Below are 27403 nucleotides of genomic sequence, written 5' to 3' on the forward strand. Positions count from 1 at the left end.
CATCTCTTAACCGCAAAATCTACTGATTAAGCACAGTGTTCTGCCGCCCAGCAATTGCTAAAAGCGTAATACAGCCCAGAAAGTCATGTGCATACAATAGACAAACGCTCTGTGTTGCCCTAGGCTGACCTATGAATCAGAGAAGCCAACTCAACACTGGGGTAAGGAAGTCCAAATAAAAATATATAAACCTGATTTATTAAAAAAGCACACAGGTAATAGCAAATATCGGGGAGGCAATGATTTGTTTTACTAAACTATTCCTTATAGGGTTCCAATTAATTCCCCTTTCAAAATTTATTTTATTCACAACTTTTCAGAAATGTATATTGTACATAAGCCTGGTTCATCTCTATGGATGACATGTCAGTGATTAATACACAAAAAACGTGTTCTACCTGCTGACCACTTAGGGGCACGTGGGTGGCTCAGTTGGTTGAGCGTCTGACTTCGGCTCAGGTCATGATCTCTCAGTTCGTGGGTTCGAGCCCGGTGTTGGGCTCTGTGCTGACATCTCCGAGCCTGGAGCCTGCTTGAGATTCTGTGTGTGTATGTGTGTCTGTGTGTGTGTGTCTCTCTCTCTCTACCCCTCCCCAGCTTGTTCACTCTCCCTCTCTCTCTCTCTCTCTCAAAAATAGATAAACATTAACTGCTGACCATTTCAACAGTGATCACAGTACTCTATAGATCTGAGTGTGCCTTTGCATGTAAAAGCTTAGAAATGCCCTGATTAGGCTTTTTAAAAAATGTCTTAATCAGCAGTAAGTTAGTGCTTAAAAGACAAAAATTAAAAAGGCAATGACTTGCCTCTGATGATATTGTACATAACCTACATTTGCCACATCGCCAGATTGAAAATATTTTCAGTGGTAACGAGTAAATGCCAGATGCTATGCTGAGTAAAAAGCCATTGATCATGGCAAGGATCAGCTGAGGTCTATCAGTCCTAAAATGAATTCCTGTGCACTCAGTTTGTTGGCTTGAAACAGCCAGCTTATTGCACATGCTGTATATTTTGCTTCGCGTTTGTGGTACAATCGTTTCGTCTCACTACCTTTCGTGGCAAGGATTGGCTCCAGCTCTGGGGGAGACACAGAAAGTGCGCTCCACTCTCTGCCTCCCGCTGAATGCAGCTATAGAATTGGGGTGGGAGGCAGGAAACGCCCTTTCAGGTGTATGGAAAGCAAACAGTAGCAAACAGATTGGGGAACAAGACCAAAATTCAGAGTACTGCCTAACTAGCCATGAGTTTACCAGTTGTTTCTTCCCCCTCTGTTTACTCCACTCTGGACTAAACGTAGCCCAAAACACAGAAGTAGCTTACACGGACAGTCAAGTAGATCCAGCAGAATCTCTCCAGCTAAGTAACCGAGGACTCCGCGTGCCGGAAGACCGTGGGGGAAAATACCCCGATATTTTTTCTTTGCTCTGCTCTCTTGCGTAGCTCCCAAGTGATCCTTTGGTTGCTGCAGCAGGGCCAGGGGTAATGGCAGCAGCAGGAGCCTAACACTCCAAGAAAGGGGAATCTTCCTTTCTGATCAGAGTGATGTTATACCAGGACGATGGGGCAAATCCCCAGTGCTTTTCTTCTGTCTCTGTCCTCCTGGGGTCCACCCTGGCTATGAGCCCGTTTGTAGAAACGCGCAGAGAGCAAAGTAAATAAAGCCCATTTTTTGACCAGAGAACTGCAAGCGTTGTCCCAAGGAACCAGAAAGTACCGGGGAGATCTTTGTGCTCGCTTTGGCTGCACACGTACTAAAATAGGAACTATACGGAGATTAGCAAGGCCCTGCGTGAGGATGGCATGCAAATTTGTGCAGCGTTTCATTTTTTTTTTTTTTTTTTAACGCATGGATCCAACCCTAAACGGTATACACAGAACTTGAGAGCTGAACACAGGCTAGGCAACTAGCAACTAGATCCAAACCTGACTGCAAAGGCTCTGGAAATGGAACTCACATTAAAACCACAACCAGCAGTCTGACTGAAGCTTGTGGTCTAAGTTGAAACTGGTTGGTCGCCTGCTGAAACAAAAATCTCAGAATTCTCCATACACTTCACACCAAACTCCTCATAGCATAAGACTCAAAGTCCAGGATACAATTCAAAAGCACCCAGCATACAAACAAACAATCAAACAAACAAGGAATCTTAACTCGAAAGGCAAACAGTCATCAAGCAACAGACATGTTGGAATTCTCTGACAGAGCCTCTAAAGCAGCTGTGATGAATAGGACCCAAAAGGTCAGGACGAACACTACGTGAAATTCATGAGAAGACTGAAACAGAAAAAAGAAGGAAATAGGAACCCTGAAGAACCAAATGGTAATTTCAGAACAAAAAAAATTCAGGAGATAAGGTTTAAAAGATTCACCGGATGGGCTCAGTAGCAGAGTAAAGCATACGTGAACTTGGGGACAGAGTAGTGGAAATTACTCAATCTGAGCAACAGAGAGAAAAAATATTGAAGAAGAAAAGAACAGAGTCTCAGGGAAAAGTCTAGCGTTGATGGCACAGAGTCCAAGAAAAGAGGACCACGATGCTTAAAACTTCCCAAGTTTGGTGAGAGAAACCACATATTCAAGAAAATTCAACAAACTCCCAAGAGGCGAAACTTAAAGAAATCCATACCAGACACATCCTAATCAAACTACTGAGAAGTAAAGAAAATAAGATCTTGAAAGAAGCTAAAAAAGTAAGCAACAAATTACCTCCTGAAGAGCTGCGATTTGAAGGAGTCCACATTTGTCATCAGAAACCATGGAGGACAAAGTGTCAACATTTTGTGATGTGATTTATGTGATGAAAGAACAGAAAGATGAGTCCACACTTCTATAACTAGCAAAAATATCCTTCGGGAATAAAAGTGAAATAAAGATATTTTCAGATTTTTAAAAGTCTATTTACTTATTTTAAGAAAGAGTGGGGGGGTGGGGGAGCAGAGAGAGAGGGAGACACAGAATCCGAAGCAGGCTCCAGGCTTTGAGCTGTCAGCACAGAGCCGGACGAGCGGCTCAAATCCACAAACGGTGAGATCATGACCCGAGCTGAAGTTCAACACTTAACCAGCTGAGCCACCCAGGGGCCCCAAGACATTTGCAGGTTTAGAAAAACTAAGAAAATATTTAGCAGTCAGACCTGATCCAAAGGGATTGCTAAAGGAACTTCTTCAGAAAGAAGGCAAATGATGCCGGAAGGAAACTTGCGATATCACAAAGGAAAGAAGAGTACCAAATTGGCATGTATTTGGGTAAATATAATAGCGTAATTTCCCCCTTTTGAGTCCTTTAAAATATGTTAGACTGTTGGATGCAGAAACATACACATTGTAGGTTTGTGTTTTCAGTGGAGGGAAATGCTATGCATAACACAACCATAGCACAACGCGGAGAGATTAAGGGATCTGTAAGACAGTGAGGTTCTGCCTTCCAGCTAAAGTATAAAAGTGATTGTCAGTAATGATGAAAAGTATGTGTTCTGCAATCCTGAGAGCATCCACTAAAAAAGTAATTAAAAATAATTTAAAAATAAACAAAAAGCAAAAAAAAAAAAAAAAAAGAACCAAAGCAAAAACCTATAGCGTAATACAGTTAAAAGAAGGCAGAAGAAAAGGGGAATTGGAATGAAAAACAAAGAAAACAAACAGAACGTAAATAATACATGATAGACCAAACGTATCAATAATTACATGGGTGGTCAAAACACATCAACTAAAGGACAGAGAATGGATTTTTTTTTAACTGACAGAAGTTTGTCCTGTCTACCTGATACTTCAACTACAATGATATAGGTAGGTTAAAAGAATGGGAGGAGGGAAAATGGGGAGATGTTGGTCAAGGGGTACAAAGTTTCAGGTGTACAAGATGAATTAAGTCCTGGAGATCTGCTGTGCAACCATGTGATTATAGTTAGCAATACTCTATTGTGTGATTGCTAAAGGCATACATCTTACATTTTTCTCAACACACACACACAAAAGGAAAAGGTAACTGTGAGATGAGGGATATGTTGATTACCTTGATTGTCGTGATTAGTTTACAATATATGAAAATATTGAATAATCAGGTTGTATACCTTAAACCTACGCAATTTTTAAATCAATTATCTCTTAATACAGCAGGGGAGGGGGGAAATGAGCTATCAAGCCATGAAAAGAAAAAAAAAAGTAAAAGGATAGAGAAAATACAGACCGTGCAAACTTGAACCAAAAGAAAGCTAGTGTGGCTACATGAGCGTGAGACAAAGTAAAGTCCAGAGCAGAAAGTATTACCAGAGATAAAAAGTGATATTGCACAGTGAGAAAAGGGTCCATCGATCAAGAAGACATAACAATCAAAAAGAGAAATTCAAACTGTTGATGTTTGGTTTCTGTAAACAGCAAATAGACTCATTATTTGTTGCTGAAGCGCATCTTAGGAGAGAGCAGTGTGTGTCCCTTGACGTACATACAGGGTTAGATGAAATTATTTGCATTTTCCCTTTGTTCATCTTTTTTCTTTTTAATTATGAGTCATGTCAGCGAATTGTAGATAATACCATGGAAGCTTAGAGTTACTGTATTCTAATTCTAAACCAACCTAAAACTTGGCAATTCCTGGCATTTTTATGTGTAATCACCTCAACTAGGAAATGAGATATTTAAGGAGGTGGCCCACACGTGTGGTGCACCCAAAACCCATCTCAGTGATGGCAGAGATATTAATTTAATGGTACCAGATGCAGGGGCGCCTGGGTGGCTCAGTCAGTTAAGCATCCGACTTCAGGTCATGATCTCACGGTTCGTGAGTTCAAGCCCCACATCAGGCTCTGTGCTGACAGTTCAGAGCCTGGAGCCTTCTTCAGAGTCTGTGTCTCCCTCTCTCTCGGCTCTTCCCCTGCTCACGTTCTGTGTGTATGTGTCTCTCTCTCTCTCTCAAAAATAAATAAACATTAAAGGGGGGAAAAAAGTACCAGATAGACAGAGTGCCCTGCAGGTGACGTGAAAGGAAGATAAAGACACAAGCAACAGAAAATGAAGAGAATCGATAATTGAATTTTGTGGTAAAAGTGACTACAACAAATGAATTTCAACTTAGGCTTATTAAGAGAAATACATTACTTCATGAAACGTAGAAGAGAATTTCGGAAGGGGAAAGAATGGAATATTAAAACCAAGAATCTAATCAGTGGCAGGCTTTCCCAACTATGTTCGTACATTTAAAAAAAAATTCATTAAACTATTTAAAAGAATGATCTTGGCTTTTCTCTTCTAATCTAAATATTTATGAGAAAGGAGAACTCACCAGGAACTGCAAGACCCAAAAATTCATTCCTTTCCTGGTGCAGGAAGAAAGTAGTTCATGAGGGAAAAGAGCTTATCCTGAAATGATTTATCCAAAGCCAGTAAAATCTGTTCTACTTTTCAGATTATGCTATTAGGAAGACTAACCCCCAGGTGTTTCCATTAATCGATAGTATGATTTAAAGACCTGCACAACTTTGTAGGTTTTTTTCCCCCATGCTGCGTCATTTATTTCAAATAACGCTTTTAAGGCTATATTAGCACACAAGAAACAAAAACGTATTTATCCATTTCTTAAATCACACCCAAGCTTTTAAATGCCCTACAGTTGTAAACACCAGACATTAATTATGTCTGTTCATAGGAAAGTAGAGATTTCACAGCATTTACATTAGTTTATTTATTTTTAATTTTTTAACACTTATTTGTTTTTGAGAGACAGAGGGAAACAGAGCATGAGCAGGGGAGGAGTAGAGAGAGGCACACACAGAATCCAAAGCAGGCTCCAGGCTCTGAGCTGTCCGCACAGAGCCCGACGCAGGGCTCCAGCCCACAAACCTGAGCTGAAGTCATGACCTGAGCCGAAGTCAGTCCCCTAACTGACTGAGCCACTCGGGCGCCCCTACATTAGTTTAAATTAGAGGTTCCTAAACTTCAGTATGCATCAGAATCACCAGAGAGTGCTTGTTAAAACTACATTTTCCTAGGACCTAATGTAGAAATTCAGGTTCAGTAGGTCCAAAATGGGGAGCCAGAAATCTATATTTTTATTAACCAACAAATAGCCCTTGGGCTACACTAGTCTAAGTTAACTATACCAAAGTACATTTCATTTCGGACTCGACTATCCTGTTTAGTTATCAAATTAAGAAATAGAATCGAATTGTCGTATAACGACCCATAACTTCTTTGCCTTTATGCAGACCTAACAAAGACAGTTCAAATAACTATGGTAAGTGTTTCCAGGAGTATTTATACTGAAAATAAAAGGCTATAAAGATTTACTTAGGTTTGATCAAAGTAATTGACTAGAAGGAATGACCAATGACTTCTTGGTAAGCCCACAGCCGTCATTCTTATAGAGCTTTTACCGTTACCAACAGTAACGGATTGTAAAATGGTGATAATATTAGAATCTGTCCCATGGGTGGCTACGAAGAATAGATTAGTTTGAACTTATGGGCCACTTAGAACAAGAGCTAGTGCTCAATAATTTTTGGCTACTATCTCTTCTTCTCCATCATTATCAGTTATATATATGCTACATGTTGGGCAAAGCAGGTAATGGCATGAGCGTAACACAGAAACTGTGCTGGTTCAAACATTTTTTCCTTGGCAAAGAGAATCAAAAACGTAGGAATATAAATACAGTCTTCACCAGGAAAGGCCCAGACCCTTAGCTTAAATGCTGCACGTGGGAGACCTTCTCTTGCTCTATTGTAAGAAAAATAAAAATGAGTCTTTGCACCTGGGGTTCCCCATCTAGAAAAATGTACCCTCCGCCTTGCTCAGCTCTTGACTTTGGGTAGACTACGCTTCCGTCTGCATTGCCTCAGTGCTGGGGAGCTGGCATTTCCACCTGATGGTTTTTGTGCCTATTTATTTATTTATTTTAAGGTTTATTTATTTCTGAGACAGAGATAGAGCCCAAGTGGGGGAGGGGCAGACACAGAATCCGAAACAGGCTCCAGGCTCCGCGCTGTCAGCACAGAGCCCGACGCGGGGCTTGAACCCACGAACCACAGGATCATAACCTGAGTCGAAGTCGGATGCTCAACCGACTGAGCCACCCAGGTGCCTCTGTGCCTTTTTAATATCCTCTGAGGCAGCCTCCGGCCACGGCGAGCTTCCTGCCTGAGCTGGGCAAGTTATTTCCTGAGCATCCATTATTGTTGCTGGAATACTCAGTCTGAGCTCAGTAGAATCTATAGTGGCCCTAATGAATCTTTCTTTTTATTGCGTGGGCCCCTTCATTGCATCGAAGGGGGTGCATTTTTGTAGCACTTGTAAAGTAGGATATTTTGACTGTTTCTTTTAAGACCACAATCTTTCCACTTCAATGACTTCTCCCTCAGGGGCTTTGGAATGGCTGTACCGTTTTAGGGACCAGCTGGGGGGTAACGGGAATTGTAGGATATATTTTTTCTAAGTTTAGTATATATTTATGTGGTTTATAGTCACTTCCATATATAGCTGTAACTGTTAGCCATTTCTGTATAGGAACGCTTCCCCCAAAAGATCAAACAGCCCCATCCATCATGTTAGAGGAAAGACTGCATTATCTTTCTCTTCTCTGTCTAGGAAAAGATATTACGAGTTACTGTTACATGAAAAGGAGCTCAAAGAATTTGCAGCCACAAAATGTAGTAAAACATAAAGGAATTTGTTCTGCTGAGTTGTGTCAGTCAGTTAATCGAATGTATCTTCTGCAAAATAAAGGGTCCTCAAAAGTCTGCAAGCTTCAGACTCCAAGAAACGCTGATCTACCTACCACTGGTTTTTGATTAACTGGCCTGTCTATACTCTGTAGTCCATTACTTTTAATTTTTAATTCATGATATTGTAGAACTTTTCATAACCCAGGACTACATACATCATGTTATAGCGGAAACATCAGTTGCTGTTATGTTATTACCATTATTATTATTATTGTTATCAACGCAATTATTGGACCTTGGGATGAGGGGAGGGGGATATATTGAACCAAACCTGTTCGATAATAGGAAGTGATTTCCTAAAGTTGTTTTGTATTTATGTTTTATTTATAAATTTTTATACTGTATTTTTAAAACTACATTTTAAGAAAAATCAAGAGACTTAAAGCACATAGAAATATTATCCTTTTTCTTAAATTAAAAACTAAGCAAGGGTGCCTGGGTGGCTCAGTTGGTTAAGCGTCTGACTTCGGCTCAGGTCATGATCTTGCAGTTCATGAGTTCAAACCCAGCGTCAGGATTTGTGCTGCTCACAGCTCAGAGCCTGGAGCCTGCTTCGGATTCTGTCTCCCTGTCTCTCTGCCTTCCCCCACTCACACTCTGTCTGTCTGTCTCTCTCTCTCTCTCTCTCTCAAAATAAACATTAAAAAAAAAAAAAGACTAAGCATAGGGCTTCTGGGTGGCTCAGTCGGTTAAGTGGCCGACTTCGGCTCAGGTCATGATCTCACAGTTCATGAGTTCGAGCCCCGTGTCGGGCTCTGTGCTGACAGCTCAGAGCCTGGAGCCTGTTTCAGATTCTGTCTCCCTCTCTCTCTGCCCCTCCCCTGCTCATGCTCTGTCTCTCTCTGTCTCAAAAATAAATAAACATTAAAAAAATTAAAAAAAAAGACTAAGCAGATCATAGTTTTATTCGTATCTGTACTGAAATTGCGTTTTGTTTTAATAGTTACAATTTCTTCCTGCTTTATTTTGTTTTGGAAATCGCTAATATCTAAAGGTAGCAAGGTCCATCCCATGTCCATCTAAGAAAACACCTAATGTCAGCACTTATTCAAATTATTTTAAAGTATCTGTTTAAGCTTTAATTATTGAAAAGTGAATAAGGTGAACCATCTTTCACTTTGTTAGGAGTACCGAGTTAACCAGGAGGTAGAAACTTCACCATAGAACTGTGTGCATGTGCGATCACTCATTCACTTTGCTATTTGGGAATTAACCTTCTAGTTGCTTCTTTGTAAAAAAAAATTTTTAAGTTTGTTTATTATTGAGAGACACAGAGAGAGATAGAGCATGAGCGGGGGAGGGGCAGAGAGAGAGAAGGAGACACAGAATCCCAAGCAGCTCCAGGCCCTGAGCTGGCAGCACAGAGCCCGACGCAGGGCTCAAACTCACCAACCGCGAGATCATGACCTGAGCCGAAGTCGGATGCTTAACCGACTGAGCCACCCAGACGCCCCTACCTTCGAGTTGCTTCTCAGTATCTTTCAATAAATAAATGTATATATAATTTCTAAATTATATAAATATTTATTTCAATAAATAAATAAATAAATAAGCTTAACTTGAGAGCGATGTGGGTGGGCCCTAGAGATGTGGTATTTGAGCAGAGAAATAAAACCAAATGAGGAAGTCAGCTAGATTAAAGAATACCATTTCACCAGGTGGGAGGCAGATCTGGAGACCCTGAAAGAATGTGATAAATGAGAAAACAGAACTTTAAAAGTAAAGTATGTTGAAATAGTACAGATATCTTGTATTTGTAATAAAATTTATAATTTTAACATAGAATTGTTTTCCAAATTAGGAATTAAATACAGACCAGAATTCATAGTACAGAAATGTCGTATTAATGTTTTCTGGAACATTTAACCTGTTCTGAAATGGTTTTGCCATTTAGCTAAATTGTTCTTTTGGTGTCATTTTATACTCAAATTATAATTTATGTTATTCTCTAAATATTTAAACCCATCTGTCTATAATAGTAAAAATATATAAATAGATGCTATGTTTTAATTACAAAGTTAACCTTTAAAACCCATTTACATGTTAAGCAAATTTAATAAAATTATCTTTCCTTCTGATCCTGTCATTAATCAATGTAACCTAAGTATCACCAGTATACATCACAATCTATACCCGTCAAAAGTGTCATCAGAGATGGACCCGACTACAAAGAGCTTATAAATTTAGTTGTGTAAGTCAGACAAGATTTATAAACATTGCATTCTTATGATAAACATTCAGCTAATAAATCCTAAATAAGTTTTGATTTATAAATCCTTTCATTGCCCTTGAGATTCTAGGGACTGATTTATGAGTCAGTATGCTAAAATCTATAATTTGATCAGGCATAAATCTTATTCTGTGACTTCTGTTTTAGCCTGTAATTCATAAATCCTGGTCAGTGTAGGTTTTCAGTTTTCTAAGTGTTCTGCATTTACAGTGGGTCTCAGAAGTACATATTTTAGGGTGTTAATGATTAAAAGTGATAATTTGCATGTAATTCGATTAAACAAATACAGCAGCTGAATAGAACTTGCTCTGTGTTCTAGGGAGTGAGTTTATAGAAATGAACTCTAAACTCAATGATGATTTCAAAGTATTGTAGCTGGAAGAACAATAAAATATTAAAATTAAAGTCATTGTTGACTGTACCTGCCAGGTTAGGATTGGTGTGCCAGAAACCATTCATTGTCTTCAAGTATCCACTCTCTTTTTCTGTAGTAATGTAATTTTCACAGAGCACAATACCTGCCCAGGATAAACACTACATTTCCCAGTCCTCCTTGCAGCTGGGTGTGACCATGTGACTAACCTACAGCCAATGGTACATGGGCAGAGGTGATAAGTACAATTTCAGTACATATACTCTGGCTGGAATGCAAAAGTGGTTCAGGTCCAAGTGGGGAAGGGAAGGAGTGTAGCCCCCGTATGACGCTATCTTTTGTTGTCTGGTACACTTATTCCTTGACAGATAGATGAGGGAGAAAACAATTTCTCACATCCTAAGACATTAATTAAATCTGTTATAGCGCACATTTAATAAATATTAAATTTTATATATTTATGCATTAAATGCGTTATTTTTATATTGTACATTTTATTTAAAAAATTCTGTTTGCCAGGAACTCTGCTAATCACTGTGGAAATACAGGTAAACATGATTCAGTCCTTGCCTTTGTTAAATTTACCCCTAAGTAGTAACTTGTTTCTTAACACTTGAATACATGGAATTGTTTGTAAATTTGTTTTCTGTTTGCTGGCAGAATATAAAAATATAATTAGGGTTTGTATATAAATCCTGTATACCACCCTACTAAATTCATGGAGTACCTCTAGTAATTACTTTGTACAGTAGTTTGGATTTTCCATGTAAAAAATTATCTGCAAACCGAATTATACTTCTTCCTTTATGTGTATGCTTTTTTTTTCTTACTTCATTGCCCTAGAAATATTGAATAGAAGTTATAATATCTTTGCCTTGCTCCAGAACTTAGGAAGAAGCAACATCCATTAATGTATGACAACTGAAATTTTTTTCATTGATCTTTGTCAGATTGAGGAAATTCTCTTCTGTTCCTCATGATTGTGGGTTCAATTTCATCAAATACTTCTTTGCCTCTCCTGAAATGATTGTATGCTTAGCTTTCTTGTAATATGAATTATATCGATTTTCAAATTTTAAACCACCCTAACATTCCTAGGAGTATCCCTACTTAGTCATGATTTTTTTTAAAAATCTTTTTATATGTTTCTGACTTTAATTTGGTAAAGACTTTGTCACGAATTTTTGCATCTATGCTCATGAGGGAAATTGGTCTGTAATTTTATTGCCTTGTAAAGTCTTGTTGTGTGCTCAGGGTTATACCAACCTCATATAACAGCTGAGCATGTGGTCTTTCCATCTCTATTTGCTGAAAGAATTTTGTGAGATTGACTTATTTCTTCCTTAAAGGCTGGATGGAATTTTATCAGTGAAGCCATCTGAGTCTACAGTTCTATTTGGGGGAATATGTTTAATAATGACTTTAATTTTAATTTTTAATATTCATGAGGCTATTTAAATTTTCCATTTCCATTTATATATTTTAAAAAATTCTTTTCACCTGAATCTTCAAATTTAATTTTATTAAGTTCATAATATTCCCTTACTATCCTTTACTATCTGTAGGATTTTTAGTGATAAACCTTCTTTTGTTCTAAGTATTGCTAATTTGTATTCTCGTTCTCTTTCTTTTTTAAATTGGCCTGTCTTATCCAGGAGGTTTTCAATCTTATTGATATTTTCAAAGAAAAAAATTTTTTTGAGGATGGGTTTGCAAGGGTGATCTTTCAACAAATATTTTTTGAGCAGTCACATCTGCCAGGTCCTGGGATCCACACAGTCCCTGCCCTCGTGGGCTTAGTTCCTGGAAGGAGCCCTGTGGAAAGCCTTGGAGAAACCTGAGGCAGCGGGCAGCTTCCTTTTCTTGGGCAGAGTGGCCAGGGATGTAAAGAACAGTGGCCTGGCTCTCAGACATGCCCTCTCGGCTAAAGAGGACTTAAGTCCCCTTGCCCAGATTCCATGTAGCACTTCATTCCTTGGTTTTTACCGTTGGGCTTTGTTAATGTTCTCTGTTGTTTTCTCACTCACTGATTTCTGGTCTTAGTTATTTCCTCCTATTTATTTTATGTTTGCATTGATCTTCTTTTTCTAACTTCTTAAGTTGGAAGCTTAGATCACTGATGTTATAACTTCTTTTCTAATATAGCCATTTAAAGGTATTAGTGTCTCTCTAAGCATCATAGAGTTACATCCTACAAATGTTATGATGAACTTTCATGATCATTGACATGAAAGTGTACTCTAATTTCCTTGATGACTTCTTTTTTTGACTCGCCAGTTACTTGGAAGTGTGTTTCTTGAATTCCGGATATTTATAAGTTTTCTTACTTAATATCATTTTATTATTGATTTCTAATTTAGTTCTCTTTTGGTTGGAGAACATACTCTGGAATATTTCAAATTTTAAACTCTGTTAAGATTTGTGGGGGCGCCTGGGTGGCTCAGTCGGTTGAGCGTCCGACTTTGGCTCAGGTCATGATCTCACGGTTTGTAAGTTCAAGTCCCGCATCGGGCTCTGTGCTGACAGCTCAGAGCCCGGAGCCTGCTTCAGACTCTGTGTCTCCCTCTCTCTCTGCCTCTCCCCTCCTCATGTTCATGTGCTCTCTCTATCTCTCAACAATAAAGGTTAAATTTTTTTTTTTTAGAAAAGATTTGTGTCTAGTCCAACATGTGGCTTTAGTGAATGGTCCCTGTGCACTTGAAAAGAAGGCTGTATACTACACTTGTTAGGTGCAGTGTTCTATAAATGTCAATTATTCAAGGTTGTTGATAGTCCTGTTCAGGCGATCTGTATTCTTCCTGACTTCTTACATAGTTGTTCTATTAACTGCTGAGAGAAGTTGTTAAAAGTCCAACCAAAATTGTGAATTTGTCTGTTCCTCCCTTTAATTCTACTAATTTTTGCCCCATGAATTTTGAAACTTTTTGTTTCTAAGTGCAAATGCATTTCTGAATATTAAGTCTTCTGTTCAATTTTTATTTTAGCATTATGAAAATATTTATGTATTTATATGTTTTCTTCCCTGTCTTTAAGAGAGTTTTATTCCAAGTTTATTTATTTATTTTTGAGAGAAAGAGAGAGGGAATCCTGCTCCCCCACTGTCAGTGGGGAGCCCATTGCAAGGCTTGAACTCAGGAACCATGAGATCATGACCTGAGCCAAAATCAAGAGTTGGGACATCTAACGTATTGAGCCACCCAGGCGCCCCTTTAAGTAAGTCTTTGAATTCAGAGTACATCTAACTGAATTTTTTTATTTAAAGTAACTTCCAGGCAGACAGCATATAGTGCCTTTTAACCAATTGGTTAGCCAATTGGTTAACCAACCAATTCTGACAATTCCTGCCTTTTCATTGGAGTATTTAATTTGTAATTAATGTAACTTTTGATGTGGCTGGATTAGGTCAACGTGGTTACTATTTGTTTTGTTTTTCCCATTTGTTTTGTGTTCCTCTGTCCCTCTTCTCCTGTCATTTTGCGTTCATTGAAATTGCTTTTAAAATTTCATTTTAGGGGCGCCTGGGTGGCACAGTCGGTTAAGCGTCCGACTTCAGCCAGGTCACGATCTCGCGGTCCGTGAGTTCGAGCCCCGCGTCAGGCTCTGGACTGATGGCTCAGAGCCTGGAGCCTGTTTCTGATTCTGTGTCTCCCTCTCTCTCTGCCCCTCCCCCGTTCATGCTCTGTCTCTCTCTGTCCCAAAAATAAATAAACGTTGAAAAAAAAATTTAAAAAAAATTTTCATTTTAATTATCAAGTGGCTGTTTTGCTTACCTCTTTGTATTATTATTTTAGTGGTGATCTACAAAGCACAACAAACGTCCTTGATTTTTCAGTCTGTTGGAAGTTAATAACATAAAATGTAGTAACTTTGCAATCTTTTTGGTTTTTTTTAGTCCAATCTTATAGATTTTTTACACCCTGTAATTTATGTTATAGTTCTCATGTTTATCACACAAGCTATACATGCTAGGATTTTTACCTTAAATGGTCATAAATAGTTTTTAATTAAAATCTGAATTTTTATCTGGAATCATTTCCCTTGCGCTTGAAGAACTTACTTTAGCTTTTCTTGAATGCAAAGTCTGCTGGAGAATTACCTTTGTTTTTGTTAATCTGAAACTGCCTTTATTTCACCTTTATTCCTAAAAGTTATTTCTGTTCCATGGAGAATGCTGGGTTCACAATTTGTTGTTTTTATTTGACACTCTAAAGATGTCATTCAACTATATTTTGGCCTCCAGTGTTTCTGCTGAGAGAAGTCATTGGTAACTTGTATTTTTGCCCTGTATATGTCATGTGTCCCTTTTTCTTCTGGAAACTTTTAAGATTTCCTTTATTTTTTGTTTTCATTTGTTTAATAACTGTCACCTTTCCAACTCTTGTGTTCGTTTGTTTGCTTTTTTTCTATTTATACCACATAGAGTTCTCTGAGGTTTTTGAATCTATAAAATTTTGGAAACTTTTGCCCATTCTTTCTTCAAATGTTGGGTTACCCAATTCTATCATCTTTTTCTAAAACTCCATATGTAGTCGCTCTTTTGATACAGTGCACTCATCACTGAGACTCAGGTTTTTTCCTATCATTTTTTTTCCTCTTTGTTCTCCACACTGTATAATTTCAGTGGAGTGATCTTCAATCACTGACTCTTTTATTTCCAATATGGTTGTCCAGCCTATCCAATGACATTTTTGTCTCAGATACTGTATTTTTCACTTCCAGAATTTCCGTTTGATTCTTTTCTTATGGTTACTATCTCGCTGTTGAGATATCCTGTTTATCCACTTATCACCAATATATTTTCTTTTATATCCTTGAGCGTATTTATAACAGCTAAATTAAATTTTTTGTGCTCTAATTCTGGCGTCTGGGTCATCTCAGTTGCCTTTCCTCTTGACTATGTGTCTAGTAATTTGACATGTATCCTGGACATTGTGAAAAATACATGATAGAGATTATATTCTGGTATTTCCCTGAGTATTTGATTGTTTGTTTGTTTCATCAGGCAGTTAACGTGACAGGACTCAAGTCCTAATGTTTGTCACCTCCGCAGTGGGTATCTGCTAAAATCTCGGTTCAATTCTTTTAGCCTCAGGGCTGCTCACGGTTTATGCATGCATAGTTCAGATGCCATCCTGATTTTTTCTCCCAGAATTTATGTGCACAGTTTGATATTCCCCTTCCCCCTTTCCCCAGAGTTTCTCCTTTCCCTGATTCCCTCCCTCATTTTCCATCTGCTTTGACAGTCCTAAATTCTGGCCTTTAATTCTTAAAAATGGTACACTGCAAAGATTTCTATCCAAGATTTAGTGAATCTGTTTCATCTGGCCAGCGCATGCCCTTTAGCAAAAATCCTGATCAACAGGAAACTCACCAGTTCCTATTCGCTTCTTCCAAGTTTTGACTCTCTTCCAATTTATGCCTGCTTTTCGTTTCGCTCCAGTGACTTCGGGGAGATGTGTTTTATATTGACGAATAACTCAGTTGCTACCTGTGGTAGGGTTGTACCCATAAGAGCTACTCCACGTTTACCATTGTACCAGAAGAAAAAACTGCCCACATCCTTGGTTGTCGACTTTGAGAAACTCAGTGTAGTGTCCTAAGCAGAGACACTAAAAGCAGTTAGGGAGAGTCTGAGAAAAGTTCTTTAAGAAATGATTTCCTTAAAACACAGAATAGATGTCTTCCTTAAAGTGGCATTGCATATCAACCTTGTCTCACTTTTATGTTAAATCAGAGAGAAGGAGATATGCTACTATGAGCAGAAAAAAAGATGTGAATCCCAGACACAATAAAATGCTACTTATGAATTTATGAATGCATCAAAGCGCTGTTTAAACAGCATAGGCTGAATGCAAATGTCTATCTGAACTTCCTCCTGAAGCCTCACAAAGCAATGACAGTAAAGGAATTAAGAGAAAAAAAAATTCACAAGGACAAAAAGAAGACAGCAGACAACAAAAGTAACATTTTGAAATCTGGGAAATAGTTTAACCACCGGTAGCTGCTTTAGACTGGAGAACGCAGCAATCTGAGTCTGTTGAGGCAGCAAGCCAGAAAGCCAGTCATTTCGCATAAAACTATGAAAATACTCCGACTGGAGACAACCCGCGCTTGGAACGCAGGTGTGCAAAAAATGGGGCTGAAATCTGGAGTGTGAACTGAACTTTTTTTTTAAGATTTATTTATTTTTGAGAGAGAGAGAGAGAACACAAGTGGGGGAGGGACGGGGGTGGGGAGTACAGAAGATCTGAAGCGGGCTCTGCCCTGATAGCAGCAAGTCCAATGCAGGGGCTCGAACTCACAAACTGGGAGATCATGACCTCAGCCGAAACTGGATGCTTAACCGACGGAGACACCCAGGTGCCTCTGAACTGAACATCCTTAAAAGAGAAGCCAGACTTCCCATCTTCCCTCCCCACCCTGGCTCCATCAAAACAAAACCTGGGATCTATTTTTAGACAGGTTTGATCAGATAGCCTCTGGATTTGGAGACAGCAAGAAGAGTTGAGGTTGGAGGGTGAGTTACTATGCTGAAATCAGAGGCATTATGGGAAAATCTTCCCACTGAAGAGAGATTTGTTCCCTGCATGGCTCTGGAAAGGCCTGCTGCCAGGCATACATACTTGAGGTTGGAGATTGGTGAACTGCCTTCTGGAAGAAAATGGATCCACTCAAAAGTATAGACTTACAGTAGGATTTTTAACCATAGGGTCCATGAGCACAAAAATTCATTTTGTTTCCACTAACCTGCAAATTAGCATCTCTGTCATTTTTGAATGTAGGTAACAAACCATTGTAATAATCGCAGTACCCGTCACGTTGTCACTGGTAGGAATCACGGTAATCTTTTTTATCACATTATCCATCGCGTATATCTTGAAATAATATTTTCATTCATCATTACTTCAGCAGTTATTAGATCAAACTCTAAAGCTTATTATATGATGCATTAATAAAAAGCACATATTATTGTTTCACAGATTTATTTTTAAAACTTTGCTATAATTGGTTCCATGCATTTAAATACATTCTGAAATAGGGTCTACAGGCTTCACCAGACTGCCATGGCACAAAATAAGTTAAGATCCCCTAAAATGCAGATACAGGCATTTGGAGATTTCCCCCAGCCAAACAAATGATCTCATAGTGAGATGCACAGATCACGAAACTACACTTATGCTTCCCAGTCTAGTTCATTTGGGCCTCACTTTTTTTTTTTAATATATGAAATTTATTGTCAAATTGGTTTCCATACAACACCCAGTGCTCATCCCAAAAGGTGTTGGGCCTCACTTTTAAATATGATTTGACAGCTAAGGAAGACCAGACATTAAGGACAGCCTCTACTCTGAAAGGTAGAGCCAGAACAAAACAAAATAGGGAGAAACAAAGAAGGGAGAGGAACAAAGTGGTAAAATAAACTCATGAAAAAAGAACATCATGATTAATATCCAAAGAGAACTAAGAGACTCTATTTCACCTGTAAAACAAGACCAGAACTATACACATACAAAGGAGCAAAGAATCCAAAGGACTTCTTGAAAACTCAATTAAGATAGATTTAATAAGGGTGCCTGAGTGGCTCAGTCTGTTGAACATCCGACTCTTGAGTTTGGCTCATGGTTCATGAGATGGAGCCCCACGTTTGGGATTCTCTCTCCTCTCTCTTTCTGTCCCTCCCCACTTCCTGCTCGCTTGTGCACTTTTCTCCCTCTCTCAAAATAAATAAACATTAAAAAAAAAGATTCTCTCTTCTTGTGCCCCTCTAAAATAAAAGAAAAAGATAGCTTCAATAAAATGTTCAACAGATGGGTGGAAAATAACATTAAGGACAACATTACTCTTTTCCTTCTTCCAGGAAGTGGGAAAAAAAGTCAAAGAAATGAAAATGGTATTTTATTTGCTCTGCCTAGTCTCCATTTCCAGATCATTGCCGTGGTTAGTGAACACCTGCTGATCTCCACTTCTGCACCCTACCACTCCCCTACAATGCCCCCACCCACACCTATTCACCTATATAGGGGCAGCTGGTTGAAAATGAGAGGGCAGAAAATGGGTTGGTTTTAGGCAGGGTACCAGTAACTTGCTCTTTCCATGGACCACAGTATCTGATAAACGAAAGTTCATCTCTATGGTGACCGCTACTGTTCTTACCAGATATTTCTAGTTGTCTGCCTACCAGCCTCATGGCGGTAGGCTCCTCCTTCTCCATAGTTTGAGGTCAAGCATTGCCCTGTGGCTTATTTCGATCTTACATCTGCTCTTTATGTGTTCTGGGTGGTGAACCATAGGGGGATGCGACGCCACACCGAAGAACAACATAGAAGAAACCAGCTTGGACCCTTTGGTATCTGAGCCTTGATCTTATTATGCATAAGTTACCTGGAGCCCGGTGGTTTTAAGTCAAACACTACATACATCAATACCTGATTCTAGCATCACATGGTCTCTGAGTCCCTGCCTATACCATTCTTTCTATCTGATAAGCTCTCCCTAGGCCTTCTCCTGTACCCTTCACTTAATTAATTAGCACACTTATCCATCACAGTCCTTTCCAATAATTCCCCTAGGAAATCTTCTCTGAATCCACACGTCATGTAAGGTTCCCTGGCTGTATGCTCCTACCCTTGTACTTTTCCTTCACAGCGTTTACAAATTCTTGGCTCTTTCGCATGATTCTTTGAGTGCAGGATCTTTGGCTGGGCCTGGTACACAGTAGGTTCTCCATAAATATCTATTGAATGACGGAACAAGTGCACCTAGCATCAAGAAAGCTGAGAATAAGTCTGGAGGATATAGAAATGATGCGTTGGGGGAATGCAGAAATAAAGATCAAGGCGCAGATGCAAAGAGCCAGTCGAAGGGCTGGTGTGGTGGTGCTCAGGTAACATCCAGAAGCAGGTCCATTTCCATTCCAGTGTCTCAGGGCTGCCAGTGTTATAAAAATAGTGACTGGAAATCAAAGGGGAAAAGTTACCACTTTCTTTCTACCTACGTATTGAATTTTAAAAGCAAACCTTCAGGCCCTTTATAATCACATTAGAGTGACTCCTGCCATGCCTTTCTAAAACGAAAGCCTCTGAAGTATGGAGGCCATGGTGTTTAAAATGTACTAAGTAGGGAGACTTACACCATCTGAAAAAAATCCCAAGTTCCTGCCATACCCGATTTTGAAATTCTATAATTTGATATTGCCTTCCTCTGGTAATGTACACTATTTCTTAATTCATAATGGATCATACATATGCCCATTTGTTAAAAGCACAATAAAACAGCTCATAGAAAAGCAGAGCTTAAGACCTGTGTGGCTTTCAACGATATATTACATCTTTCTCTTGCACGCTTCTCTGGAAACTCTGAGTCTTAAGTAGCCTTACGTAAGGAGACATACAAACGCACTGGTGGTCTACTGGAGAGGCAAGTTACAAATATCTCCACGTGAAAGTACCTCAGAGTTCACTCAACTCTTGAGCCTGATAGAGAAACTGAAGCAGCCCTTGGAGGGTGGGATCTGAGAGTGACCATTGACCTACTGTGGCCCTCAGACAACCCTCAGAATGCTGACAGGGCATATATAATGAATGAAATTAGAGTCTTCTACATTTTAAAGGGTGCTGTAACAAAACCCGATTTAAAGCTCATTGACTTTCCTCCATAGCCATAGTAAAGGTCTCATAAGCCTGTCTCTCTCCACCCAAATGAATAGAATGAGCGAAACTCCAACAGTACTGTTCTTTCTTCGTTTAATGTTTTATTTATTTTTGAGAGAGAGAGAGAGAGAGAGAGCGGGAGAGAGGGAGACACAGAATCCAAAGCAGGTCCAGGCTCCGAGCTGTCAGCCCAGAGCCCACCATAGGGCTCGCTCGAACTTAGGAACTATGAGATCATGATCTGAGCCAAAGTCGGGTGCCTAACTGACTGAGCCACCCAGGTGCCCCAGTATTGTTTTTTTTATAATAGCTAAAGTATTCTGCATTCCTCCTTTTATAAATTTCCCCCTCCTGCTCTTTTCCCTCACTCAGCAAAACTAGTTTACTCTTTTATCCAAAAGAGAGACTCAGTTTGAGCCAGGCTGTGTCTGTGCCACTCTTTTAACAGGAATTACACCTAGCAGCTGCAATGTCCACAGACAAATGCCCAGTGCTTCTGGGAAACAAAATGAACAAAGAATGAATGAGTGAGTGGAAATAATACAAGTTCTAGGTAGAGTGTATTTCTGTCACAGCCATTCTTTAAAATGGGAGTAGTCCTATTTTCTTTGCAAGCATAAAGAGTAACATTAATTGTTTGAGTTATGCAAGCAGCCATATGGTAACTGTCAAGTTCCTAGTAGGAAGCAACACACTCAAAGGGGAGATTGGAGAGAGTTTAATAAAAGGATCTTTCATAAAGGTGCAGATGGGGACTGGAGAAACCAACAAAAGATGGTGCAATGTTCTAGGCTATCAACAGCTGAGAGCCTTTACCAATCTCTAAGACTGAGAGGGACAAGGAAAGAGAGTAGTTACCCAAGTCCAGACAGAGTACCTGTATGAAAAGGACCTCCCACCAGAGCTATGGCTATCCCTGGAAGGCAGCCAACTGACTGGAGGGATAGCCATACCATCCTAGGACTCATTCTCATGTTCCTTTCAACCTCCAATCCCCCGTATCCAGTTTGGCCAAACCCAAGCATACGTCGGAAGGCAAGTTGGTGTATTGGCACAGTTGTTATGGGTCAGCCTTGCTGACTATTGAGCAAGACGGAGAGGGCTGGAAAGTGGGTCAGGAGGGGTAAGAAAATATCCAGTATATTAACACACAGTAGAGACGGAATGCATGGCCACCGACTCTGAAGCTGAGTGTGATAAAGTAAGAAAGCGGTGACTCCTATTCATTGATTCACTCATTTAACATTAGCCCTTTATTCAGCCCCCATCCTGTAAAAGAATTCTGCTAGGTCCTGAGCGTACAAAGAAATAAAGCATGATTTCTGCCTACAAGGAGTTGTAATGGGGCAATCAGACAAGTAAATAAGCAACTGACAACACATCATAGTGATATTAGTGAAATATTGACAACGTATTTTACAAGGTCATTCTTTTGAGATTCGGGTTGACAAATTCCTTACACTGATTTGAGACACATGCCGACAGAGTGCCAGAAATACTGGTGAATAGCATGACAGGTGTGCTTACAGCTCCAGGTACTTAGAATTTGCTACTAAATTTTATATTATTTGAATCAGTCTTAGAGCAAATACATCTGAGTTTTAAATTCTTCAAACCTTCTAGGCCTTTTGCCGTGAAAGAGTAAGTGGCTTTGGCTGGTTATGTTCCATGACCAGTGTTTGCTAACATTCACTTTTGCAATCGGTCCCCTCTCAGAACCAATCCCAAGCATCACACACAAAATACACACACACACACACACACACACACACACACACACACACCCTGCTACCACCACCACCGCCACCAATGACAACAGCGACAGCCTAGTTGATGTTTTGTCACGACCAGTTCTGGCACGCGCTGCATGCCGTGTGGCCGAAGTGACAGGATACTCAACTTCTATACCAGTAAAATTCCTCCATTAACAAAACATAACTTGATTGCGGCAGAAAACGATCGTGCGGGCTGATTATGAAGAGCTTGAATTCCATAAGCATTTCTCAGCTCCGACGACTTTTATAACACACAAAGCACAAGCAGATTGACCAACCTAAGCTTCACAGTGTATGTCAAATGATATGCTGTGGGTTTGTTAGTCTCCAATGGAAGATCTGTTCATGTACTCACCATCGTTGTAGAGCTGCTGACCAATACATGTTCGTATTCCTGAAGATATCTATACCAGTGTTGTGCCATAACTCATCATTGTCACTAGAAAAAATGGGATGGGTGCAGTAACATAAAACTGTCAAGAAAGGAGTCCTCATGGGTATTTACCCAAAGAAAATGAAAACACTAACTCGAAAAGATACATTCACCCCTATGTTTATTGCAGCGTTGTTTACAATAGCCAAGATATGGACGCAACCTAAGTGTCCAGAGATAGATGAATGGATAAAGATGTAGTGTGTATATACAATATATGCAATGGAATATTACTCAGCAACAAAAAAGAATGTTGCCATTTGCAACAGCATGGCCGGACCTATGGTATTTTGCTTACTGGAATAAGTCAGACAGAGAAAGGCAATTACCATGTGATTTCAATCATATGTGGACTCTAAAAAAAAAAAACAACCAAATGAACAAATAAAAAGCAGAAATAGGCCCATAAATACAGAGAACAAACTGGTGGTTGCCAGAGGGGCAGTGGTGGGGGGTGGGCAAAATGGATGAAGGGGAGTAGAAGGTTACGGAATGAATGAATCAAAAGGATGAAAGTTACGGCACAGGGAACATAGTCAGTGGTTTTGCAACGTCATTGCATGGTGACAGATGGTAGCGACATTGGCAGTGAGTACAACATACAGGATAGAGAAGGTGAATCACTGTGTTGTATACCTGAAACTAATGTAACATTGTGTGTCGATACTATACTTCAAGAAAAAATTAATTTTAATTTTTCTTAACATTTATTCATTTTTGAGAGTGAGAGAGACAGAGTAGGAGCGGGGGAGGGGCAGAGAGAGAGAGGGAGACACAGAATCCGAAGCTGGCTCCAGGCTCTGAGCTGTCAGCACAGAGCCCGACGTGGGGCTCGAACCCATGAACCGCGAGATCATGACCTGAGCCAAAGTCAGACGCTCAACCGACTGAGCCACCCAGGCGCCCCAAAAAATTAATTTAAAAAAAGGCAAGGAACTTCCAAAGATCTTTTGCTTCCTTATTTTGAAGACCCATTATTACCAAAGGTCTAAGAGCTAACTCCCTCTAAAGGCCTCCTAATATACCTCTGCTCGTCAATCATTCTAGCAAACAGCTTAAGTGCTTAATAACGTAAAATCCAGTAGCACTGAACCACAGTGACCTCTGTCAAAAACAACATTACCTGCAGCTGATAATTTTAAATTAAGTGAAATAGAGACTGGTGGTATTGTCCCTGACGGTCGCAAGCTGTGTCTCCCTGTGCCTTCAGGATCTTGTGTCTTTTTGTGCCACACTGTTGGTCCAGCCAGCCTCCGGGTCTGCAGTAGTGTGCCCTGATTCCCAGCCCGTGCCAACGGCTGCTGCTGGCTCCAGCAAAACCGTGTTCTGTATACATTTCACCCATTTGAAGCAAAGCCGAGAGTGATCATTTGTATTCTAAGATTCAGTTCAAAGTTGTGGTTATCTGTTTTCTTCACGCATTTTATGCTTTACAAATGTAATGCATAACACTCATTAATTCAATATATGAATTACATGTGTGTGTTCCATATGAAGACATGACTCAATCTATAAAAGGTCATTTGTGTCCAGTTTATCAGAAGCTCATTTATTTCATAAAACTCTTGTACCTTTCTAAAACGATGCAAAAGGAGCATATGTAACAAAATCTGATGCGACAGACACAGAATGGGCTTTGAACTCAGTAAGTAGACTTCTATTCAAATCGCACATTTGCCACTTACTCACCAGGTGACTTTAGACAACTTAGTAAACCCCTCTGAGCCTTACTGTCTTTGTATGGTCAGTGGCAATGACAATACACAACTATTGGATTGTTGTGAGAAATAAGCAAAATAAGTAAAGTATCTTTGTAAAACATAGAGAGGAAGGACTCAGTATTTTAATTTCTTTATGTCCCTTTGTTTGCTATTAATAATGGACGAGGTGTGTGTGAAATAGATACCAAACCAACAAAACTTTATGGTTTAGCCTGCCTGTCTCAGAAAACCTGTGTTGAAAAGGCTCATGAGAGATTTATTTGAATGTGCTTCCTTCTCTTACACACTTTCTTGTCTGACGGTCACAGATACTCAGTAACCGAGCTCCTCAATAACAAGGCAAATTGATTTCCAATTCGGACATTTCTTCCGATTATATAAATAAAGATACCATCTCAGTAGATTGAACTGAATCTTAGATTTTATTTTCACATTTTTCCCCATTGTAGGGTCTTTCCAACAAATTTCTAGCAAATGCTATTTACAGGAATTTCTAAGAAGAGACCAAAGGCTTTTAATTGTAAACCTTTTGAGCTAAAAGCAGAAATTCAGTAACTAACAAAATGATAACATTTTGGCTCAAAATTAATATTTCTATTTCTCTTCTGCCAAAATGGTTTGCTTCTTTTTGATTGATAGTTAACCAGATTTCTACCAGAGCATTTCCAGATTTTTAAGTTTTTCCTTTACCCTTTCTTTATAGAATTGCTAAAGTTTATTTCTTGACATTTCTGTATGATGTTTTCATAAAACAGTCCACTCCTTTGTCTCGCTATATTTTGTCTGAACCTTTTTTTTAAAAAAAAAGGTAGCAATAATGCCTTAATATTCATTACCTCAGACTTTGTAAAATATCGTATTTCTAAAGGCACAACAGGTGAACAGAACCTCTGATCGCTGAGGTGTTACATTATTTGAACAAAATATTCTCCGGGGACCTATGCAAGATTCTGATACCTAAAACCTGAATTTAGCTTTGAATTTGGCAGTGGAGCTCTTAGCAAAATAGCAGTGCTCTGGAGGAGCTGAGCTTTCTTTATATATGATTCATCTGGCCATATTCATGCAAACTAAAAGAAATGTACAGAGACAGCAACGAAATGGAATACATTCATCCCAACATAAGCCAGTTATACTTGATGAAAGTGGGAACCATTCAACAATCAAGTAACTGGGGCGCCTGGGTGGCTCAGTTGGTTAAGCATCTGACTTTGGCTCCAGTCATGATCTCATGGTTCGTGGGTTCAAGCCCCGCGTCCGACTCTGCTGACAGCTCAGAGCCTGGATCCTGCTTCAGATTCTGTGTCTCCCTCTCTCTCTGTCCCTACCCCACTCATGCTCTGTTTCTCTCTCTCTCTCTCTTTCAAAAATAAAGAAACATAAAAAAAATTTTTAAAAAACCAAATAACTGTCCTTAAAAGTGAAAGATTTCTAAATTCGTGGATAATATAAAGAACTACTATTAGATATTTTTTTTTGGTTGACTTTCTAACCTTCGAGGTTTATACAGCATTCCTTGAGAAAAGTAACAGTGGTTTGACTTTAATTTGTTATGTAACTTGGGTTATGCTACATAATTAAAATATAATGAGCTTACGGAACTTCATGCCTGAAAAAAAATTAAAAACCGTAATATTTTAGAAGTTGTGCTTGCAGCTTATTGACAGGAAACACTTGTTTTGGTAATATTTTGGCCTGTGGACAAAGACAAGTAGGAAGCTGGCAGTGCTCCTGGCCTTTGCTCTGGCTTTAATTTGCTTCAAATGTCCAAATGCCCTTCTCTATGTTTCCTGGACAGAATAAAGTTATGTGAGGGCAGCCTTTCCTTGACTTCTGATCATTCATGTCATAAACACAATATTTGCAAGAAAAATAAAAAACAATAGAAGTGTCCAGAGCTTCTTCACTGAAGGAGTCAACTTTCTTTACTGTCTAATTCATTGCAAGCAATTGACTTGAACTCTTGGCTTTTGTTGTGCACGGAAAGGAATGCCTTCGCTCAGATTTTTGAGAATAAACAGGGCCTCAGTGTTTGGAGGACATGGGATTTGTTCCCTAGATGGGGTTCCTGAATCTTAAAATGCCTCACCTTCCTGTCTCCTTTGATATCTAGAACCCTGAAGTAAGGACAAGAGTTCCGACACCACTTTAAAGATGCAAACAAACAAACAAAACCAAGAGTCACAGAGGTGACGTGTTTCCCATAAGGCTCATACAGTCACTTAGTTAATACAGAGTTGTAGTAGTGGGCTCAAAAAGAAGATGGGAGAAAAAGAAATAGAAATATACAGACGTTAGTCGGGATGTTCATCAGGGCTGAGGCCTCTGGAGAATGATTTCATATGTATTTTATTGTAAACGGCCACTCACTTTCATGTGGAGTCTGGATTGTAAGGGGCAAGAGAGAAAGCAGGGACCCCAGTTCAGAGCCACTTTGGGGAACAAGAGAGAGGAAGATGATTGTGATCCTTCTATAGGCTACGATAAAAAAGAAATCTCGGGGCACCTGGGTGGCGCAGTCGGTTAAGCGTCCGACTTCAGCCAGGTCACGATCTCGCGGTCCGTGAGTTCGAGCCCCGCATCAGGCTCTGGGCTGATGGCTCGGAGCCTGGAGCCTGTTTCCGATTCTGTGTCTCCCTCTCTCTCTGCCCCTCCCCCGTTCATGCTCTGTCTCTCTCTGTCCCAAAAATAAATAAAAAATGTTGAAAAAAAATTTAAAAAAAGAAATCTCTATAAATAAAAAAAAAAAAAATAGGGACAAGAATATCTATCCTATTACTAATTCAAGATTTTTTTTTTCCAGGAGCTTCCTGGTATTTTCGGTCTGGCCTCATCTTATCCACCAGAGTCAGATTTCTAAACTAATTCGATTCTCTCTCTCCTCTATCCGACACCTTCAATACTTTTTCCTCACCTTACATACGCAACTCCAAACTCTTAGGATGGTCCCAAGGCTCTTTGGAGCCTGGCCTCATCTTTCCAGACTTCCTTTCAGCCAAGCTCTCCACCCCTGTCCCCTAAGCCTGTGTTCTCACAAAACTGAATGGTTATGCTTTCATACCTGTTGTTCTTTGTGCCCAGAACACTCTAACTTTCTTCCTGGCCTAGAAAAACATAGTCATCTTGCCAGTGCCAATAACCCAAATCTTTTCTGGGAAATCAGTTATCCCAGGGGTAAAACCACCATTGAATTCATTTCCCTAATAATGTTTTTCACAATTTATGCTCAATAGCTGTGTCTCCATCTCTCCCGATAGACTGTGAGATTCTCAAGGTCAAGAACCTGGTCTTTTTATCTTTTCTCATCATTGTATCCCTCAGTCTGTGGTAGGGGCTCATCAGTGCTGATTGAAATAAATTAAGGTCTGTCTCATTATAAAAAAATAATGACAGGTAAAATAAAATATTTTCTCTAGAAAATCAAGATGTGAAAGCAAAAGGTCCATTTTGATCAAAACAAAACTAAATTTTGTGAGCAATCAAACTGTACATAAATTGAGAG

The 27403-nt window shown here is 39.4% G+C and overlaps 2 protein-coding genes and 2 non-coding genes across 31 annotated transcripts in view; 2 read left to right on the forward strand and 2 right to left on the reverse strand.

Moving 5' to 3' along the window:
• Positions 1 to 27403, forward strand: part of CYYR1 (cysteine and tyrosine rich 1) — a 104182-nt gene that overhangs the window by 18618 nt on the left and 58161 nt on the right. The gene's annotated exons all lie outside the window — the stretch shown is intronic.
• The window catches only part of LOC109503361 (translation initiation factor IF-2-like), a 330936-nt gene that overhangs the window by 10581 nt on the left and 292952 nt on the right, over positions 1 to 27403 (reverse strand). For 13 of the 28 annotated variants that reach the window (XR_006584888.1, XR_006584882.1, XR_006584873.1 and 10 more), the window contains one exon: positions 22103 to 22186. The exons of 9 other annotated variants lie outside the window; for them this stretch is intronic. The gene's annotated coding sequence lies outside the window, so the exon portion shown is untranslated. 6 more of the 28 variants (XR_006584878.1, XR_006584884.1, XR_006584885.1 and 3 more) reach the window with 6 other exon arrangements.
• LOC111556408 lies at positions 1732 to 1834 on the forward strand. Its single transcript, XR_002735890.2, has one exon. It is a non-coding gene; the product is annotated as a U6 spliceosomal RNA (small nuclear RNA).
• Positions 22998 to 23082, reverse strand: TRNAQ-UUG. Its single transcript has one exon. It is a non-coding gene; the product is annotated as a tRNA-Gln (tRNA).

The sequence above is a fragment of the Felis catus genome, chromosome C2, assembly GCF_018350175.1.
Source record: "Felis catus isolate Fca126 chromosome C2, F.catus_Fca126_mat1.0, whole genome shotgun sequence".
Classification (NCBI taxonomy): domain Eukaryota; kingdom Metazoa; phylum Chordata; class Mammalia; order Carnivora; family Felidae; genus Felis; species Felis catus.